This window comes from Protobothrops mucrosquamatus, unplaced genomic scaffold (assembly GCF_001527695.2).
Source record: "Protobothrops mucrosquamatus isolate PMUCROS unplaced genomic scaffold, P.Mucros_1.0 scaffold143, whole genome shotgun sequence".
Lineage (NCBI taxonomy): Eukaryota > Metazoa > Chordata > Lepidosauria > Squamata > Viperidae > Protobothrops > Protobothrops mucrosquamatus.
Genome location: NW_015386509.1, coordinates 165,002 through 179,074, shown reverse-complemented (window position 1 = coordinate 179,074; position 14,073 = coordinate 165,002). Strand labels below are relative to the sequence as shown.

Here is a 14,073-nt window from a genome sequence, read left to right as displayed (position 1 = left end):
ATCTCATACTATATAGTTATGTATAGAATTGCATAAAAACTACACTATTCATGAAGAACATATAACAGTGTGCATATAAACATTCCAAAGTGGTGTATATTTGATAAAGTGGTTGCTAGTAGGACTTCACATAACTGTTGAAGTGCTGTGTTTTCCCAGAGACCCAGCATAGATGTTTTGAGGGCCTTCCCAAGTGATCTGAACATGCAAGTGCATACAAAAATGACATTGCCAATGGGAGAAAATGTATTTTCTCAGACAACAGAAGAAAGTCCTCTACAGGGCTATGTTGGATCTTTAATGGATTAGGTATTTGATACTAAAAGCAGTGCGTTCAGATGAGTTCTTTGTAAATCCCTCTAAATGGCTTTGCATAGCACTAATAAATATTTATTTATTTATTTATACTTTCTGTAATCTGTTCCAGTCATTCTGGCAATGCACGATACAACAAAAAATAACAATATACTAAATATAATACTGTTTATTAAAGGTTATCTAAGGTCAAAAACATATTAGAACATTTTGATCTTCAAGGCTTTGCAGAACACACAGACAGTGATGCTTAATGTACCCCTGAAGGAAGAGTGGCTACTAATGAAAAGGCCTGCCATCTAGTCAATGATTTTAACAGATTCTTGTAAGAAATACAACTAGAAAGCAAGTCTTCTTCCTTTTTTATCTTTAAGTAAACTACGTTAAAGACAAAATTTTATCTCAATAACTTTGTAGTCTTTGTTCCAATGGATGAGAAAAAATAGTTTATTTTTAAGGAAACTATCCTCTTTCCACCTACAGTTTTCTTGATTGATCAACTTGATATATTTGTTGTACTGTGAACCTCAGTTTAAGATATTAATGGGAGGAAGGAGTGTCTGTTAAAAGAGAATGTTCACAAAATCCATATTGGCAGTGGTGGAATTTAAATATGTGAACAACCGGTTCTCTGTGTGGATGCTACTTCCAGACATCCATTCTAGACCTGGGCAACAATAAATTAGCTACCAGTTCTGCCGAACTGGTGCAAACTGGCTGAATCCCACCACTGCATATTGGGTATAATGTAGTTTAACATATATAAAATGGTGAATGGGATTTTAATGTACATACAGGAACATACAATGTATACATTCTGTCAGTAGCATCTGAAGTCTATTAAACATCAAACATCAGAATGTTCAGAAGATTTTTTTTCCCCTTTGAATAACTAGCTCTAACAGGATCACAAGCTTGCTTTTGATTCCAGCTATCTTATTAGATAAAAGAGCTTTTAAACACAATCACCTCCACCACCACAGATTTCATGATTCTTAAAATTATAGTCAAATTTGTTTGATTTCATTATAATTATTAATTGATATGTCCTAATACTATCCTTCCAAAAGCATTATAGACTTTGCCATTATATATAATAATGCTTATTATTCAATTAGAACTATTTATTTAAAATCACAAATCATTGTCACAACTACATTGCTTTACTTATTTCACTGGAATTTAAGTGAAGCTAAATATGGGAAGAATTCCAGCCTTGATGTTCAAAATAAATTCTACTGAAATATTTAGTTTTGATTACTACAAGGAATATATAAAATGTAGAATGTATAACTATATAATAGTATTCTTGCAATGCATCTTCATATTAACCACTTGGAAATAATTTTTCAGATGGAGTTTGGAGAGACTTCAGTGGACCTATATAATACTATTGATATCTCTATCTCTTTATCATTTCTATCCATGTGCTTTTCATATTCTAATCAGTATTTGAATAATTGTAATATTTGCATAGATAGATCATTTTATTTACTTTTATAATTATTTATAATAGTAGATAAATTCTAGATATGTTGAGGAAAGATGATTGACCATCTTTTCATTTATTCACTTCACATGATAGTTCTGAGAACAAATGTGTTGGGGGGGGATGAGATTTTTGACAGGGAATTAATTATACCAGAAATTAACAAAAAATGAGATAGGTTTTGAGATACTGTATATTGGGAAACTGAGAGTGATTGGGATACAAATTGTTTCCAAACATGTTTTTTTATTGATATATACAGTAAAACTTGCTTATTGACCTATATTGTAAAAATCTCTAACATTCAGAGGGATAGTTCTTAAAACTGTGCAATATAGTTTATTCTCTTTAAAGAATATTACATTAAGACAATCTAGTCACTTCAGATCTAATATTATTCTGTCTGATATTTTTCATATAATGTTGACCTTAGAATACTATTTGTCTTACAGTAATTTCTAGGATTGGATTATAATATTAGTATACCTTAAATTTATTTTTATTGATCAGTATAATAATGAATTTAAATAGAAAACATTGTCATTGCTTTTTCTTCTTCTTCCATGTCTAGATCAAACTTTAAACTGCCAGAATGAAGCCACTTCTTGGCTTTGTTATTGGCCAAAAATAAATCATTATCAGTACATGTTTCTGATAATAGTTGACATACCAGCAGATGGGCCGAGCTTCGCATCTCTCCACATTCATATAGCGTGTTGTTATCTGCTAAAAGCCTCCAACTGAGCATATTGTTTACATTTAGGAACTCCAACTCTGAACCTACTCAGGCTTTTTCAAGTAGTATAAGGAAGGTCGGATCCTTCAGCCATATCTAATTAGCTACCCCTAATTCATAGCTATGAGTCTGTGCTAAATAGCAGAAACAATCATAACAAAGATTAGTATTTCAATGTTAGTAATTATTCTTATTTTGTAAGATTCAGCAATCAAACTTAAACATTTCACTTACTAGTCCTTGCTAGTCCTATCATCATCTCATCAAATTCGATATCTGAAGTTTGAAAAAGTGAAGGGGAAGAGTGACTACTGCTAAAGAATTTTTCTGGATATAATACAATAATCCAGTTAAATATAAGTTTAAAAGATTTATAAATAAATATTATTATAAGTAATTTATAGTTTTGGGGGGAGGGGATAATTTGATAATTTTAAGAACACTGTTTCTTAAAATTGAAATAAAGAAGTCTGAAATGACTATTGTTAATGTTAAGTTATCTCATAATTTATTATTTTTGTTAATAAATACTGCTGCATGTTAACATGTTAATGTTTACTTATCTAATTTTTTCCCCTTTTTTTTCATAGCACGGAAAAGGATATGCTAGTCAATTCTACGGGACTTACCTGAAGCAGCATGATTTGCACAAAAGTCGACCAACAAAAGCATCAACTTTTCAACTTCATTATCTTGGCCATCCAGTTCTGTGTTAACTGAAGAAATATTGTGCTGTTGGAGACATTATGGCCAATAGTAGGACCTACTTGCTCTCAGCAGGCCTGAGAAATGAGTTGAAATGTATGGAACTATAGAAACTTAAAGAGGCAACTGATTTTGCCTCTCTGATCAGTGTGTGCCTGTTTACAGCACTATATAGCTCCTTCTTTCTCTTCTCTCTCCAAAATGTCACTGAGCCCTTTAGATGTTTATATTTGCCACAAGAAGCCAATCGTACAGATTTTAAACAAAGGAAACGTGCATTATAAATGCAATATCACTGTTTTAAACTTGACTGTTTTATATTATTTTTGTGTGATCAAGTGTTCCCCAGACTATTCCAACTTTACAAAAGAAATTGTGAATCATGTTCTTTTCACCTGTGGGTCTTGAAAATGTTGTTAATCTGCAGGCCCACAAAATATCAGAGACATTCTGTAGTTTATACACCGTGTTGCAAAGTGTTTACTGTACTATTTCAAAGCTTCTAAATAAATATAAAAATATATATTATATTACATATAATTTTCCGGGAAACGTGGTACCATTTAGTTGATTTTTAAATGAATTCATACAGTCTGCACCATACCCTAAGATGAGAAGGTAATTCAGGGTCCTTAAATTAACCTTGCCTAAAAATATATAAAATAATAAATCTTTAATAATAATCCCCCAAATTTTGTACTTTGGTCAATCCTGTTTGTCCTTGTTTAAAAAGCTGTAAGCAACACCATTTTTTTTTCTGAAAATTGTACTGAATTTCCAATGCCAAAGATACAGCTGTCAATAATTATGAAAATAAGCACTGACTGTACTATCAACCTCCATTATTTTGATTCTATTTCTATGGCTTTTAATTTAGAATCAAAAACTTTTTATAATGGCTCTATAAGCTCACATGTATATGTTGTTAAAAAAGTACATTGAGTGTCTGTACATTTTGAAATGTAATATATGATATAAACGAAGATAACTAATTTAAGGAAATCCTCTTCCCATTTTCCAAGAAACATAGCTTACCTACATAATCATTTGTCATAGTTTTGTGCCAATATATCTTTTCAGAAAGGCTTGAATTGATTTTTAAAGAACAGCCAAGGACAGAGTCATAATCAGACATTAATTTGAATTGGTCCTTTTAATACTAATGGAACTTGAAGTTAATTTTAGTTGATGCCAATTTCACTGTTAACCAGTTTAATCCCATCAATGTTATTTTTATAAGAGTTTCATGGTTTGACATATGTCAGAAAGGATATTTTAATTAGAAAAAGAATAAATTGTCAAACATTCAGAACTTTGGAAAGCAAAGCTTACCTTTATTTTATGATTTTTAAGTTGAAAAACTGTAAAAATCTGCCTATCTTCCTTCCTTCCTTCCTTGACTAGTGCACAAAGGAAATTTTAAAATAGTATCTGTGATATAGACAATTGTTTTATTGTAGAACTTGAGGTCATAAGGTTATACGCAGCCTCTGAAAGCTTTGGTGTAGCCCTCAGAATTTTTTTACCACATTTTTAATGTAATAGGAAGTCATAATTAAAACATGACTGAACAGAAATCATATTAGCTATATTTTATTTTTTATTAAATGTTAATTCAATCAAATCTACTCAGCCCAAGTGTGGCCCTTGGTTCAGGTAAAAAACGCACTCCTGTTTTGGTTGAAAATGGAAGCAGCATGCTTCTGAATTAATGAACAGCATCCTCTATTATTCAGGAAATTTGAGATCATATCTGTGAACAACTATTTGCTTTTTTATTCATATCTGAAATTTATCCAAATGTTAAATTGTGATTCAGTAAAAGTAAGGGTGGAAAAAAACCTTCAAACTATTAAAAACAAAAGAGACTCATCCATGGATAGCTTTTGATTCTGGATCCCATGTTTGAAGCAGTGCACAAAAGGAATTTCTTTATAGGTCAATGTTCTCATTCATGACAATAGAGAGTGGAGCATTTCACATGAATACTTCTATACTTCCAGGTATGAGTGCATCCATGTCTGTAATTTATTCAAGCTCACATTAACTATGGAATAACTTCTACCTTATAGTTCATCAATAATTTTTCTTGCAATATTTCATAGTATGAAAGGGAAGTAAGTGCATCAGCAATGGAATGATTATTAATGTCAGTTTCCAAATTGTTCAGAGAAATATTTCTGCTGAAAATTTTGAAATGCCTCTTTCTAAAATATTTGTATATTGACAGAAATTTATTGCAATCCTTTTAACAATGTATAATATATTTAAACCATGGGGATGGGGGAATACAGAAAACAATTATCTAATTTGAAGAAACATAGCCGTAAAATCTTTAGCTTTAGGTAATAGAAGTTTGGTCACCTTTATGCCTTGTTAGTTTTATGGGGAAATGGGCTATTTTAGTAATGAAATGTGTGAAGAATTGAACAGTCTGTCAACTTGTTGCTGATTTTAAGGCAAAAATTGAAACCCCTCTTGGAATTGGTTTGCTTTATTTTTGCAGCCTCTCACTGTAGAGATGTTTTCTGTTAATTAGGATTCTTTCTAGTCTTGTGGAGACAAATAATCACATTTTCTTTTTTTAAATAGACTATTAAAGTATTTTTTATTTACCAAAAATCTCCCTCACATTTTGCATGCAACTTTTTTGGGAAAATGTTTACATCTCTTGCATTAATTCCATCTCTCTTTGTGATTAACTATCTGCAATGGATATGTTTATGCATCAATTCATTTCATGCTTCAGGGGTTCCTACACTCTCATCCAAATATATCAGCTACACAATGAAAGTCAGAGAGATTCACACACGTAAAGGGATTTTCCAGAGTTGGTCGTCAGTTTTAGAAAAAGAAAATTCAAAGAAAATTTCTTATGATGCTCTGTTTTCACTAGAAGAATAAAAGCATGACCATTTTTCTTTACTAACACAACTTTATGAAAAAGTGGCATGGTATTTGTATGCTATGGTAAATACTTCATTTAAATATTTTTATGCTTAGCAATAACTGAACTTGATGCCTGACAGGGAAAAAAATGAAATTAAGAATAGTGCAAACTGGGGTTTGCTCCAATAGCACATGATTTAAATGAAAGTACATAGAACCAATATGGTAACATCAAGCAACAATTATATAGCTGTCAAAAACTTAATGCAGTTTGAATGTTGTATTAAGTTGTCCTGATGGATTGGTGCTTTTTTAATAAAAGGGAATGGGATTTTTTTCTAATTTCCTGGCATGAGTAGGATGATAATCAATTTGTTCCACATTTTTATACTCATCTTGTGAATCTTAAAGAGAACTTTCCCAACAGCTTTAGATCCTTTAGATGAAGTGTGAAGGTGTAGATATAGTGTTACATATAAAAGTTCAAGATGAAATCCAAGAATTTATTTTGTCCCCTATAATCATTATCTACTTAAAGAGAACTAATCTAGAAGCTGAATGTTTGCATAAGTCTAAATGAGTCCCAGATTGCATGAATGCAGACCTATTATTAAAACAATATAGTTTTTGTTGCCTGAGAAATCTATGGAAGCCACTTTGGAAGCATAAATATCTGTTTTCCAGATACTGTATGTGATCCAGCAGCATGGAAAAGAATGAACATCTTAACTTGAAGTCTTATACCCAGTTTCTGTGGGATAAGTTTCACTGTACTCAAGACTTAAGTGAAGAATGTACTCTTAACTTACATGTTTTAAAATAATTTCCAATCCACAGGTAATATATTAGGATTATATTTGTCTGTGAATACATACACACATACAATCTACCTCACTATCATCTATAAGAAAACATTTTGTATTTTTAAAGCTAATGAATGGTTGTTTCCTTAGAAGACAATGAAAAACATGAATAATTTCTTGCTTTCCTGAGCCCTGTCTATAAATGTGAAATTGTTTCTCAGTATCACATATATACACAAAACAACAAATCTTATAACTGTATTCTGGAGTTCTCCACAGAGCATGGCTTCCCTGCCTCCTTCCTGTCTCTAACCCTATTCTTTATTAATTAGCAAGTGTCTTTTGCATTTCCAAAGAGGTTTGCACAGCATTATTTGCTATCATGCAAGGAGTCACTGTTTTTGCTATTATAAAAATAATTATAAATTATTTTATAAAATTATAAGTTTATATAATTAAAAAAGAGACCCAAGTTCAAATCACAAACCAAATCCTAAACTCTCTTGAATATGGCCAACATATATTTGTATCATTATTTTTCTATACTGATCTGAACAGTATAGTATTTTTCCCAAGATTGATCTGAACTGAACAAATTGACTCATTAGTAGATAGCTTCCAATGAACTGTAAAACAGTGGCAGTATTTTGCCATGAATATTGTCACCTATGATCAGTTTGTTAATGAACATGTTTGCACGGGTTTCTATAAGCCACCTTACAAAACAGGATGATATGTTTATTCTTCAATAAGAATAACTCCAAGCAGCTTACAGAATAAGAATTTGAATGTACCTACTTTGTGCTGGCATTGTGATTGTTTCCTTATTGTGCTCTGGATTTGTATATAATTCATGCCCAATCTCCTTTCTGCTCATTTTCTTCTGATGATATATTTGTGTTACATTGGCAGTCTTCAGAAACAGCTGGAAGAAAGTGATTTCAGCTAACAAAATAGGATTGCAAAGCGGAGGAGGGTTGTTTCTTTTTATAGCCTCCATCTGGCATAATTTAAAAGTTTGGATTGTGCTTCTATTACCTGATTCAGGTGTTTTTTCACTGTGTCATTTACTACACTCATGGATTTATTCATCTGCAATTTAATTTTGAAAAACAAAGTATTGGTCTCAAACCTCGTAGTCATTAATATAAACAAGGGAACCACCACATAGAATAGGTATTTTTAAATGAATGCAGATTAAAAAAAAAATCAAGATTATGCAGTAAATTTTCTGTGCAAAACACTAAAACAAATGAAAATTGCATCAGTTTTACTCTAGTAGAATGGTTTTTATTAAAGTTGATGTGCCTTCGGATTTTGCCCCACTTGCTGTGACCATATTACAAACACTCTCTATAACACATTTAACAATAAAAATAACAATAAAAATAACAGTAATAGAGTTACTGAAGGGACCTTGGAGTTTATCTAGTCCAACCCCTTGCTCAGGCAGGAAACCCAATACCATTTCAGACAAATGGTTGTCTAGTCTCTTCTTAAAAACTTCCAGTGTTGGAGCATTCACAACTTGTGGAGGCAAATTGTTTCACTGATTAATTGGTTTGTCAGAAAATTTCTCCTTAGTTCTAGGTTGCTTCTGTCCTTGATCAGTTTCTATCCGTTGCTTCTTGTCCTGCCTTCAGGTACCTTGGAGAATAGCTTGACTCTCTCTTCTTTGTGGCAATATTTATACTAGCCCCTCAGCCCATCCATGAGAAAGCAGGTTTAAACTTTATGTTAAAGTAGTGTTTTTTCTCTTAAGCTGACAACTTGATCGTTTAAAAGGGAAGAAAATGTGCCACACTTCTCCAGCAATTCTGGCAGCAATGCAGTTCATAATGTGTTTCTTTGGGTTAGTTTTGTGTCTTCTGAGGTCCAACACAATTTTCTCACCCTGTCCATTTTTTTTCCTGGAGAAGAAAAAAAAATGGTGGAGCTTCTGCTGCTAGGATACCAAGAACACCATGAAGCCACTGAACAGTTGATCAGTGGGAAGAGGAAACTGCACATGAAAGAAGAGAACTGACTCTTTCAATAGCTCTTGGGAGAAATGGCTCTTTCATCTTACTTAGCAGCTCCCCCCCCAATCATTGCTTAGCTGACTGATGGCTTGTTGTGAGTGTGCATTGAATACTCTTTCAAAAAAGAAATGACCGGTACTGTGGGGATGGGGCTAATATTTTTTGCTTCTGCTGGACAGGATAGCTAATCAAAATAAGTATGTGTAGTGAGTAAATTTTACTCAGTAGCATTTAACCCAAATGTAGCCTAAATCCCTACCCCCCCCCAACAGGTTAGTTACCAGGGGTATTTATTATTGGGAGCTGCCTGATAAAGAGAAGACTCTTTATCCTTCTGAATTAAGTCCTGCATGAGATTGTATAACTTCATGGTTGTGTGGGTTGTGTAACTTCATGGTAAAATAGGAGAACCTCTCCAAATTGATGGGCAGCACTTTCCCCTATGTCTAACAGGCTTCTGCAGTATCAGCTGACCATATTCATGGTTCTAGGCATCTGACAGAGTTATGTGATGATCACAGTTATGGTGTTACTGTGTAATTTTCTGGTGCCTGGAAACTTTAAGAAATGGGGATGGCAGAAAAGATGCACTTCCATCTTATATTTCTTTTCTAATTTGATAAGTCTTGATACAAAATAGATATATATGCAATTCATTCTGTGTTTCTCTCACAGAGTTCAAATGTATTACTGTATCTGTGTTTTAGAGGGTATCTTTCTTTGCCACATTTACTTTCTTGAACTAAAATGATCTTAGAATTTAAATGAAAGGAACAGTATTCTATTGACTGGAAGAAAAGATACAAATAAAATTATATGGGTTCAGTTGTCCAAAAGAAAATATAGATACAAAATATAGATGGAAAAAAACAGAATATGGCAACTGAGATAAGTGGAAGAGAAAGACAATTATTTCATATATAATGTTCATCATTTCCAAATCCCCCTTTTTTGCTTGTTTTTGATTTCTCAAGTTAATCAGAAAAATAAAGGATTGTTTAAAACATAAATTAGTATTTTAAAAATCCACCTGCCTTCACCATGAATAGAATGCGTATGGCTTTGGTTTAAGCAAGATTTTGTCTTAAACATTATGAAGCAGAGAAAACAAATCTCAAGGAATTAGACATTTTATTTTTTATATTATTATTTTATAGTTTTATATTTCAAAAGTTCAAGGTGGGTTATATGAGAATCTTTCTTCATTTCAGCCATCTACAATAACTCCATTAGGTAAATTATGGTATATTATACAAAATACATAGTTTCTTAATGTGTAAGTTTCTTTATAGCAGGGGTCTTCAAACTTGGCCCTTGGCCCTTTTATGACTTGTGGATTTCAACTCCCAGAATTCCTCAGTCAGTGTGCTGAGTCCACAAGTCATAAAAGGTCCAAGATTGAAGACCCCTGCTTTATAGAAACTCCATGAAATGAGATTCAGATGTGAGACCCATTGATTCATGTAAATAAGCAACATTTATTTTTGATTGGAGTTCTTGACCCTTTGTAATAATGGCCCACAATTTTTTCATGGAGGGTGTGGGAGGAACCTCACATGTGCACTTTTCAGTAAGGTTTGGGGTCCTATGAAAATCTAATATCTGAGGATCTAAGGTGGGGCTGAGGTGGTGATGCTAGTGATGGTGAATGGCTGCAAATTCAGGTGAAGATTCACTCACTTGCCTCCCCGCTCATTTCCAGCTGTGCAGCCTGGTTCTGAAAGTGGTCTGTGACCCAGGGGTTGGAGACTACTGCTTTGTAAAACATGTTTGTAGAAGTCTTTAACGCTTCTTAATATTTCTGTGAAAAACTATAATTGAAAAATGACATTAGATATCCCAATAAGTTTTGAGCTCATCTTTCATTTATTTTGATTCAGACAGATAACCCCCCATTGTCTCTTTTAATAATCTCAGGAGTTGCTTTAAATGTCATGAATAATAACCACATAAGTCATCCTTTCCCAACTTGGTGCCTTCCAAACTTAATTTTTTAGAATTTCCAGACACTTGGCTAAAACCTTTGGCCTTTGCTGGCTGGGAATTCTGGGAAATGTAATTCCAAAACATCTGGAGTGAAACAGGTTGGGAAAGGTTTATAAAGATCATTGCTCATAATGAATAAAACAGTGACATTGAACTGTACTGTTTATAACATCATATTTTGCAGTTGATATCCATTCTATTGTGTTTGTTTTGTAGAATATAAATCAGGTAACTGTATCCAGCAGAATATCAACATTAGAAGTTTTTTCAACAAAAACAATTGTGCAAGAAGCTTGGGTGTTGTTGTTTTTTTGAGCAATCCTAAGAACTGCAATGCCAGTTAATAAGTATTATCTGAGTTGTAACATACTACATTGATTACTGCATCAAGACATTATCGTAAGCCAGTGACATTATAATCAAATTACAGGATTGGCTGCAGGGATTGTCTAAACCAATGTTTATAAATAAATATTTTACCATATTTATTTTTCCATGTTAATTGTGTCTAGTGATCCTAGGACAAATGTTTATGGTCATTTATGATTATTATTCAAGAATTTATGTAAACGTGGAAGATTATGTATTGTGCTGTATTACTGCAAATCAACTAAAAAGCAGTGCAATGCACTCTGACTGACTTCTTCTGACAAACCAGTTAAATTTCCTAAAGTAGGTCATTGTAGCTGCTTAAATGGCATACAGCTGAATGGTCATGTTATCTTTAGTGTATTTCTTGCCATGATTGATTGTGGCATTTTAACTTTTGCAAAAATCTGTTTATTCTCACTGCAGATGTTAATGGGTGACTGTCTTTTAAGGTGTCTAGGAGCAGAATAAGGTGTCTGTTTCTCTGAAGGTGTTCACTATCCTAACTCTCAAGCTTCTCTCCAGGAAGCTTTAAGTTATTTTTTAAAAAGGAGATTTGCTAATGAATTTTTCACTGAGTAGAGAGCATATTTAACATACCGTGTGCCATGTGCTGTTTAAATATATAAACTTGAATCAGTGCAAGTTCAGGGCACAACTTCCACTCATATTTTATTAAGATTCATTTCCTTTCCTTAAAATGAGACTAAAATAGAACCAACAAACATGCCTGATTATTTATAATACAAGTTTTATTAGTGTTTTTGTTTTTACAACCAAAGCTTGAGAAACAATGTGGTGACAGGGTAATCAATCATTCAAAAGCAAAATCATACATATGTAATTCAAATTAAATCATTAAGAGCTCCCTCTCTGTTCCCTCAAATAATATAATATATTCAGATTCATATATTTTTCAATAAAGTTCAGACAATCAAAACAATCATCAATAACATTTCATTTATATAAGTCAAAATCCTGTATTAAGCTTTACTGTTTACAATTACCATATTCCAATTGGCTTAAATAACCATATTATTAACACTTCAGGTGTCTTTCCTTTCCCTTTTCCTTAACATAATCAGTAACTCATTTATTAATATCATTTCTTCTTTTATCAAAAATCCCTTTTATTCTCTTTCCTTTACCAAAATGGCTATCCTACCTAAAAAGCAAAAACATTGTTCCAAAAAATACATTTCTAGTCTATTTTACATCTATAATCTATTAATCAATCAAAATCTATATAATATTCTTTTAACTCATTCAATAACATTTAAATCCAATCCAGTAATTATTATATCCAACATGCACATATTACTACAAAAAACAAACCTCTTTTTACTAACTTTACAATTAATTAGTCTTTATTCAATCAGGATCCTTGGTATCTTATTTACCAATCTTAAACTTTAAGTCAATCTGTGTCTAAGAAGCCTTAAACCCATTATATACTGTTTTAGATCACACTCTTAAATCTTATTCTGGCTTTCTTTTTGTGCCAGGCCGGTTTCCATAACAAAGCCTCTATGTCAACAAATAGATATCTTTTTATTCCTTCTGGTAACATTTGAGTCAGGGGAGAGCATTCCCTCCTCTGTTTTGAAGACCTGAGTCCTTTATAAGTAATCCTTTGTTGTTTTAAAGATTCAAGCCTCAACATTTGACTCTGCTGAATAGGACACTCAATCATAACCAATTTTGTAGTTAATAGTTGATTATCAAAATTGTCGTAGTTCCTAATCAATTGTAATTGCAAGTCCATTTTTGTTAGATTTGAAGTTATAGATGGTTTAATTACAGTCATTTTTTGATCGTCAAAGATCTCAATCAGTTGTATATAAGATGAAATAGAATCTTCTTTAGTGATGATTAATTCCTCTTCTATTGTTTTTTGGTCTGTAGCATATTCAGATAAAGTCTGAAGGTCAGTTTGTAAGTTCAAAATAGAGTTTCTGTTTTTTATTTCTGTAGTACTCTCTCTTTTTTGGCAACATATTTGATCAGTAGCTTCATAGATTTTTTCCAGTATGAGTTTACAATTGAAATGTAAATAAGATTTCTCCATTTTAATAGTGACTAGGACCAGGCCTATTATCTTTTGTTGGAGGCTGTAGTCAAAAACATTTAACCAATGTCCACCCCCACAAATTAACAGCTGTTAAGTTTCTTTGTCTTTTCCTTTATGATCATCTAAAGGTCAAGGTCAATCTCATCATCAGATAGAAAACAAAGACAATCGCAATTAATTTTTCCACAAGGTGTCCTCAGTAGACTTATAAAAAACTCTTCCCAGACACCAAAGATGACGTTGTCAGAATTAGAAAATGAAAAAAACCAGCAAAAAAGAAAATGATATTTTTCAGATATACTGTATGCTGAATTCAGTAGTAAAGTTCAATAATAGGAATTTTTTCCAGAACCCAAAGTAGATAAAAATCTAAAACAGTCGATTAAAGTCAGTTTTCATTCCATCTCACAGCTATTCTTCCCACACTCAGAAACACCGCTCTCTTAAAACAGGGAAATAGTTCCAAGAAATGCTTTTTACAGGAGACCAAAAAAGAAAAAAAAGGACTAAGAGAGGAAAGGAAAAATCTCACCCAGATCAACCACGGTGGTTCTTTGCACTTAGATGTTCTTTTGACTTCTGGTTACAGCCTCCGTCGGCCCTAAGGAGCAATCTCAAACCGCAGAAGAAGCTGCCGCCCTTCCATGGTCGACGAGGACCTCCTCAACAGTAGCCGCTCCTCCAGGGTG

The 14,073-nt window shown here is 32.7% G+C and overlaps 1 protein-coding gene across 1 annotated transcript in view; it reads left to right on the top strand.

Annotated features, from left to right (window-relative positions):
* The window catches only part of PCDH10 (protocadherin 10), a 46,071-nt gene extending 42,333 nt beyond the window's left edge, over positions 1–3,738 (top strand). The window contains exon 6 of the mRNA XM_015813220.1: positions 3,131–3,738. The gene's annotated coding sequence lies outside the window, so the exon portion shown is untranslated. The remainder of the gene's footprint in view (positions 1–3,130) is intronic.
* Positions 3,739–14,073: the final 10,335 nt, after the last annotated feature.